Below are 9,416 nucleotides of genomic sequence, written 5' to 3' on the forward strand. Positions count from 1 at the left end.
AGGAAATCAACTCATAGCAACAATCCAAGTTAAGCATTCCTCATTAGATTTCGTCTTTATGCCAATATTCTCAATAGCATCATTATAAGTATATTCATTTCATTAGACATTATGACATTTGAGGAACACACCATAGTCACTCTCAAAGCCTACTCGTGCAATGCCAGGATGAAGTCCCATACCCCCACCCATACTTCATAGAACGTCTTGAGTAACCATAGTACATAACTCACATGATGGGAATAATCCCTAACCGACATAGACCATGTGAGCAAAGCATGGAATCCGGCGTCATGTCTCACACCGAAAATAGTTGGTCTACTTGCCTAAGGCAGAACCGGTAATATTTTAGCTTAGGTGGATCCATTAGCTAATAACCTATGTGTGCACATAGTTATGGGATAAGAAGGTTGTTACAAGAAACACGGCCTAACATAGGGAGAGCTTCCACCCCACAATATTCTCTCGGTGCTAAGCATTAAATTCCCATAGAGTAATAAATTCTCTTTTAACATTATTACCCATGAAAGGAATTCCATTGGCCTATCGATTCAAGGTACATTATTAGGATAGCTCATTGAATCCTAATGAAAGGGGTACCATTGGCCTATCGATTCAAGGTTCATTATTAGTCACTCATGAAAGTAATGCAACCGATTCAAGGTTCATCATTAGATTTGTTCATTGACTCCTCATGAAAGGGGTACCATTGGCCTATCGATTCAAGGTTGATCATTAATCACTCATGAAAGGAATGTCTTAGGCCTACTGATTCAAGACAAAGCCTTAAAATACTTCATTAGTCATTTGTGAAAGGAATGCAATTGGCCTATCAATTCAAGGTTCACTATGTCAAGATACTTTTAGTTACACAAGAAGAGGATGCCCTAAACCTAACAATTCAAGGTACATCAATCAAGATCACTTTTAATTACACATGAAGAAGATGCCCTAAGCCTATATTATACATTGAGAAAACCCTTCACAACATGTCATCATCATTCACAAGTGTATAATTGAGAATAGCATTTCAACAACACCACAATTACATTATAGTCATGATCACATTACTTTCAAAGTATTCACAAAGCATGTACACAAACATCATGATTATACAAAACCTCATAATTTTCCCTTCAAGGACCATGAATCATAATTCACCAACACACCTAGAATTACTACAATTAGGCATGGGTAATAACATGATTCAAATAACTAATCTACTACAAGTACAATTTCATAGTATTAACCGTACTACAATTCACCCACATTACAAAGACATAAATTAGGGTTATGAGGAATTCATGGATTCATACGAGATTTTATCATAAAACCACCATAAAACAGCAATTCAATCATAATATATAAGATAATTAAATCATTGAAAACATTTTTAGAAAGAATTCATGACTTGGAGTGAAAACCCTAGGTTTTGGAGAATATCCTACTTTGAAATTGAGAGTTTGAGGACTCCATGGAAGAAAGCTATCCATGAATCAAGACTACCATACCTTAGGTGAATAAATCCAACAAAATCGTGTGAAAAAGACTCCTTCTTCAAGACCTTACTTAATCTTCTTCTTCTTCTTCTTCTTCTATGGAGTTTTAGAGAAAAGATTTTTGGAGAGGGTTAAGTTGGTTATGATTTTGGGTTTGGGATTTATGAAGTATATGAGGTGGTTAAAGGCTTAAAAGTCTTATATAGATCTAAATAAACAATATAAAATGACTTCACACTTAACTAACTAACATAGGAATTTACCTAATTACCCTCACTTTGGCCGAACTTGGACAGACCTGCGAGCATGACCCACAACCTAGGACATATGAGCAATAGGTGGGTCTACTAGCCGTCCTACAGGTCTGTAGGTCATGGTCTACAATAGTCCACTTGGGGTCTTGACCCACAAGCCTTTCCCACGTGGCGTGGATGGACCTATGCCCCGTAGGTCCCATCCGTAGCTCACACTTTTGGACTGTTTTGGGGACTATTTTGGGGTCCTCCTCAAGGACCCCTTTGGTTGGTCCTCGGGGAGTAGTACCTTGATGTTTAACCCCTAAACACTTCTTCCTAAGTACGAGAAGCCATTTTATGATTCTAACCCACACCTCAACCTCTAAAAATCTCACGTAAAGCTCTAGTTTCACCTACTAGTTTTCCGGGTGTTACAGAGGCTGTCAGGTCTTCAGTCATAGGAAGAAGGTGAGCTCGCCCATCATACTCATCTCAAATTCACTTCCCATCAGTAATGTAAACTGTTTACAAAGTGGAGCTGATGTATCTCCGAATATTATATCATCCACATAAACTTGCACTATAAGAAGCTCCTTTCCTTTTGACTTCAAGAATAGAGTGTTGTCAATCTTTTTTCTTTTGAAACCATTGTCGAGAGGAAATTTTGACAGTTGTTCAAAAAATTGCATTTTTTTGCATATGATAAAAAATATATCGATATTTTAAACAAAAAATTTAGATATTCAAAAACTATGCGGAAAGTACTATAAATTGTATTTTTTTGCATATAAATATGATGAAAAAAATACAATGTAAAATGTTAGTCAAAGTTTTTATAGTTTGACTCTAAAAAGGGAAAATGCATAGATTCCCCCTTGAACTTATCCCGAAAAGTCAGTTACACGCTTAAACTATCATGGTGACCTATTACACACCTTAACTACTCAAAAGTGAATTTATTACCACCCTGAGACGTGTAACACCACTCTCACATTATGTGGTGTAATACACTCGTTGCCACATCAGTGCTATGTCAGCGTCATGTCATAAATTATAATATTTTCTTTTCTTTTCTTTATTAATTAACTTTTCTTTTATTAACTATATTTTACTCTATCTAATCTCTAATTAATTGTTTTAATTCTCTAATAATTGTATCTTCTTCATCACTAATCCAACCCATTTTCAATTCTCGTTTCATCGAAAAATTATATTTGGCCCCACCTTCACTATTGATTTTGTTCTTCACCACCACTATATCACCCTTAGTTCTTGTTCTTCTCTGTCACCCAACACCAAATATCACCACCACCATTATCAATATCATTTTTTTCTTCTTCACCACCTTCGATTATCTCTTTTAATGTTTGTGACCCGCCACCCATCACCACCAAACCCATAGAGCATCTATTACCACCAAAACCAAAAATTGATCAACAACCAAAATTTCTTTAACTAAGTAAAAAAAAAATGAAAAAGTTAGAAACAATCAATCAAAAATTTTCTAGATAAAATACAATTATTCACTAACAGATCTATGGGAATTAACCTAATTGCGAATTAAAAAAAATTGTGCTTTAAGATTGTGATAAAAAATGAAAAAGATAGAAACAATCAATAAAAAATTTTCTAGATAAAATACAATTATTCAGTAATAAATCTATGAGAATTAACCTAATTGCAAATAAAAAAAAATTGTGCTTTAAGATTGTGATAAAAAAAATCAAAAAAGTGTGATGAAAATAAAGAATGAAGAAGAAGAGGACAATGGGTGGGGTTTGAAGAAGAAGAGGTGTCGGGGGTGGAAAAGAGGATTAATAATTTTTTTTTTTACTTTAATTTCAAACTGACGCTCCTATTTTTTATTTTTGTTTTATTTTTTTGCCACATTAGTTTTAGGGGGTAAGAAAATTCACTTTTGAATAGTATAGGTGTGCAATAGGTCACTGTGATAGTTTAAAGTGAAACTGACTTTTCAGGATAAGTTCAAGGGGGGAATTTATAACTTTTTCACTCTAAAAAAGGAAACTATGACAATTAAAAGTGGACGGAGGCAGTATATAAAAAAATGATGGACTATCTAAATTTCATTTATGTGTCACATAAACTGAAACAAAATTAGCACTTAGTCCCTCCATTTCGAAATAATTGAATTGCTGAGACATTTTTTCATATTTCAAATTAACTTAATTGTTCAATCTTTAAGACTACTTTTATGATCCTAGTCCTAACTAAAAATATCTCAAGAGACCAGGTTGTGTTTGGGCATTACTAACAAGCAAAGCAGATATTGAATGCTTACAATTTATTTTGTGAAAGAAAATATCAAAAAGATCTATATTTTTGCCTATGTATTTATAATGGGAAAAAGAGGAAAGACTATTTTCCTAAGTTCTTTATGGTCCATTTAAAATTTGATATGCATTTGGATGAACTTCAAAGTAAAATTGAAGCTTGAATTATATCCTATCACAATGAACTAGAAAGAACAAATATCAGATACTCGATATCTGTAATCTTTCTTATTGCAAACATGATAATCTTGTCATTAGAATGCGCTTGGCAGGGTTGGAAATGCCCCAACAATAGCAATATACAATTCTGTACATCTGTAAACTTGAGGTTCCTAGTTATTGATAACTGCAACTGCAATTACTTCAGCACTACGACCATTTCATGTTGCGGATAATACAAAAGATTTGCATCAAGTTCACAGTGCTGCTAAGCAATACTATATTTATCTACTCACAATACCTTAGCTTGGTTTGCTCAACAGTTACCAGTGGTGTTGATTCCTCCTTTGAAACACAAGTCTGTGTTATTAACTAACACCTTACCTTAGCTTGCTTGAGGATACTATTGGTACGTTTGTCATAGTAAAGGGAATTGTTGCAACTAACTATTTGAGTGTATATTTCTTTCTTTGCTCTCATGCATGCGCCAAACAAGATCAATTTGAAACCACTCTATTCCACTTGGTACTTCAAGGTGTTAATAGATAGGTAAAAAAAGAAAAAGGAAATTTAGGGGGTAATATACTTACTTCATAGTTTAGGTGTGTAAGTTGCAATTTCGACAAGTTTTTATGTATTATTCCTTGACTCTCACTTTCTAAATTTCTGAGGTAGCCTACATTATTAACACTTAGCAATTTCATTAATTAGTTTGTGAAAATTTCTGTACTGATACCACATCCATACTTTGCATTATTTCTAATGCACATGGATATTAGAATGCCAAGGGACTGATCAAACTGATGTCAAAGGAGCAAATTTTAAAGGATATGTCAGATAAGAATCAGTTGGTTGGGCTCTTTGAAATTTTATATACCTTGCTGCAGGCAGTGAAAACAGTAACTTAGACCATGTACTGATTATGGTGGCAGAGAAATCATTGTCTCCGATTGAAAGGGCTGGATTGGTGAGAAAGGAGAACGAACAAGTTCAAGGTGACAAAAATTTTGTTGATCCTTAAATATGGGCCTGCTTGGCTACAGAGGCATCTGATGGAACTTTTAGTGTTGGAGAAAGATGGTCTCTTTCGTGAAGTGAATGAGTCTGGTCTTCCAGAGAGTGGCTTGGATTATGGTTGGTTATCCAAGGAATTCTTAACAGAAATAGCCAAAGTAGCCTTCTCACCTGAGTGAGTTGCCTTTGCTCATTTTTGCTCTCAGAAATGACTTGACAACTTTGTAATTGGTTCTGTTTTGTAAGGTATGGGCTGTTCACACAGACCTTGACTTCAGATAGACATCTAATTCCTAATACAGCTGCAAGATTTTTGGACAATGGAATTCAGATGATCGAGTTTCTAGGGAGAATCGTTGGCAAAGCACTCTATTGCTAGATTATTCCTTTTCACATGTTTTTGTTCAAAAGCTATTGGGCTGCTATAGCTTTCTACATATGTGGGACATTGAATTGATAAGGCAGGGTCCTAATGGCCTAACAAAAGATTTGTCTTGTCTACTATATCTGTTTTGTGCTAGTTATTCACACCTGTTGTTAACTACTATATATGAATCTTATGTATGTTAAGCTAAATTTCAGAAATTTCATTCTTAAGCAAAAGTGACTCCTTGACCTTGATGTGCTTAAAAGAGCTGTTGAAAGCTCTTATCTACCCAAAATCAACATTTTTGCATTTAACAAAATATTCTAAAAACTCTGTAAACACTTTATCATTTCAAAAAGACAAGCATTTTATTTCTACTACATTTAAGCCTAACAGTCTACAAAGAATTTTATCCAGACCACTTCTTGCCTAAACAATCTTTTATTCTTGAATATTGCTAGTGAAAACTAAAAGAACACAAAATGTAGATATCTATATAGTTCATTGGGATTGAATTCTTTTGTATGTTGAAAAGTGGTGTGATTGGTATTTGAAGAAGACTAAAAGAAACATTTCATCAATCATCCGTATGTTTCTCTTTCCCTTCTTTCTCTCCTCTATGTCAAGCTATGCATCATCATCCATCCGCCGGCCTTTATAGGAGTAGGGGAGCGTGGTGAGATATATAGGCGTCCAATCGTGCAACATCTACTTGCTCAGCATTAGTCTTGGGCTGATCTCAGATTTCATTCTCTTTCCATTCTCTCAGACTTCAACGTCGTCGTACCATGTTAGCAGCCTGTGTCTCAACCAACCTCTCCCTCTGCATATAAACGTGTCGACCTCCTAGGTGATGGAGGTGTACTCATGGGCGGAGCCACGTTGTTTACAGGGTGTCCAATTCGAAAAACATATTCTCCCTCCATACTTTAAACTATTATAAAGTAATACTGCTACATAATATTTCTTAAACCTTCACTATCAGAGAGAACACCATATATCAGTGTATCAGAGAGAACATCACATATTTTAAAGCTTCAGAATAAGAGAAAGTCACTGCCAATAGTTTACATTATTTGCTTATATATATGTTTTTTCATAAATTCTAAAGAAAATATTGTAATGGATTATAATTTAATAATTACTTTTACTTTTTCAATTGATTGTAATATTTTGTAAGACAAGAATACACATGTTTAAATCTCTCTTATTGATTATATTTTTGATTTTTTTTCAATATTATCAATTGTTACCTAAACCATCAAAATTACTCTAAAAGTGTTTAAAAATAAAATTAAGACATCACTTCATTTAATATGTCAATTAGAGTCATTTTTATTACTTATTATAATATTTTGTAATACTTTTAACTACAAAAATCAATATTAAAGTGATTAGAAAACATTCAAAGTTAACATAATATTTTTTTTAAAATTAATTATTTGATAATCTAATTAGTTTGAGCTTGAAATGCTTAATAAAACATCTCAAAGAATTGAAGACTATCTTACAAAGCCAATATTAAAGAGTCTTAAGTCGAAAACACAAAAAATGAGCAAAATTTCCAAAAAAAATGACAACAAAATTGAGTATGAAACCAAAAGAATAACATTTGAATGGAGAGGCAAACGGCGTTAAATTGTATGCACAAGGCTTATGCTGACATATGCCTGCCTTTTTTTTAAAAAAAAAAGGGCGCATTTTAAAATAAAAAATTGATATTTCTTCGTCATTATTTATTCATTTGTTTTGTTCTTGTGTTTTCGTATATTTTTTTTCTATTTTCACTATTTATAGGTAAATAAAAATGTAAGTGATGCGGTCAAGTTTAATAGTTTTTCATATAATTTGATAATATTAAGGACAAAGTATAGGGACATGAAAAAGAACACGCAGTTTAGGCGTATCATTTGGTTCAGTCCGATTTTGAAGTTTATCAGTTTGACTTATTGGTTATCACTTTGTAGATATGCTAACCCGTTAAGAAAACACCTCAAACTGCTATGAACAAATGACAAAAAAAAAAGAAAAACCATTATTAAAACCAATAACTCATTATTGATAAACCCATTACTTTTTTCGATTCGATTCGCTTCGTTTAAGTAGGCACTATGGTACTAAGGAAAGTGTGTCATATTATGTTGATTATATCCTATGTACTATTTTTCCAATGTAGCTAAGTTTCCACTTCAAGATTTGTAGTAGTACAAAACGATAGAAAGAGATGAATACGAAAAACCTGAATAGAATACCATATCTAAGGAAGTTTGCAATTACATAATTGAAAAACTGTATTTTGATAATTAAACCTTTGCATAGTAGTCTGTCTTCAACTAAACAATTGTAGACTCTGCATCCTACACCTGCCTCAACCTCTCCTCACTAAGTTTGCTCGTCTCTTCCTATTTTTTTCTGTTCTAGAGAGCTTACCAAAGACTGAAATCAAAGCATGACGAGCTGAATGCAAGTAGCTCCCGTGAATACAAGAAAGTCGTTTACACTTAAAACTCCCTTGTTTCAACAAACCTACCTTTAGTTTCTCATTTTCAACACTAAGTTTTTTTATTCATTTTCATGATCAACAACAAGAACTTCCTCTGCCGCCTTTTTTGCAGTTTCACCTTCTTTGACAAACATTTTTTTTGTTTCCTTGAACTGAAGTTGAACTTCTTGCAAAGCTGATTGCAGTTTTGCATTTTCTTCTGTTTTTGCTTCTTCCATGTCAGCCTACAAAAACAGAATTATATTATTGACACTTAAAAGCATACAGTGGTAGAGACGAAATTAGCTTATTCTTGTACTATTTTCATAATTCCTATTCCACTTTGACAGAAGCAAATACTAGATTCTCGTCAACTAGGTCCATCAATAAATTATGGTCCATTTTACTTCATGCTACAAGTTTGACTCCCTAAAATTTGTGATTCCAATCTCACAAAGGTCATGTTGACAAGGAGAAACATCCAGAAAAAAGTGACCATATTGCTGATTTGCAGTGGTTTTGTTTGTGTTTCCTTGGTCGAATATGATTACAAAATTGCATGTATTATGTACCTATTCCTGCTCTTAAGGTTTTCTTTGAAAAACATGAATCTAGTTAAAAAGTTCCACAGATTAACAGATCAACATGGACTCATATGAGGATTTACAGTATTAGATTCATGCTCAAACACTTAAAAGCTTTAACTAAGTCCCTCATACAACATTATTTCAAGATTGAGTTCCTCTAGGGCATTGCATGTTCTAGATGATTGAATCCTTTATGGTTTAAGAATAGGGAACAACAACATCTTAAGATGAAGACATGTGTTTCTCGAGGTGTAGTTGATAACGTTCAAATATATTTCTTGAAAAGAAATATAAACGATCGTATGCAATATATTTACCCAACTATGAGTCGGGGTCGATCCCACAGAGAATATGGAAGAATATTGTCAATAGCAAATATTTAACTCGATAGTCGTTATATAAAAATGGGGGGATTTAAATTGAAATAAAATAAAAACAATTAAAAAAAATAGCTTTGAACTAAGTATTTATTTATATTCAGATTATTAAAAGTAACTAGGAATGTGTTCCCCATAAGCTCATAACACAGTAATCCTAATAATAGTAATCCTTTTCTAGTGTATTACATGCAAAGTGATAAGTTAGGTATCTCTAAATCCTTGGTCCGGCATCTAGAGAATTTCACCCCGCACCTTGGTCCGGCTACGTGTGTATAATTTACTAACCCTTACCTTTACCTCATATTAGACATCATAATCGATGTTTGGCTTAGTTATTACTTCGCACCAATCGACACTAGCCTATTAGATAGTATCACACTAAATCTATGTTGATAATT

Source organism: Solanum stenotomum, chromosome 4 (assembly GCF_019186545.1).
Source record: "Solanum stenotomum isolate F172 chromosome 4, ASM1918654v1, whole genome shotgun sequence".
Taxonomy (NCBI): domain Eukaryota; kingdom Viridiplantae; phylum Streptophyta; class Magnoliopsida; order Solanales; family Solanaceae; genus Solanum; species Solanum stenotomum.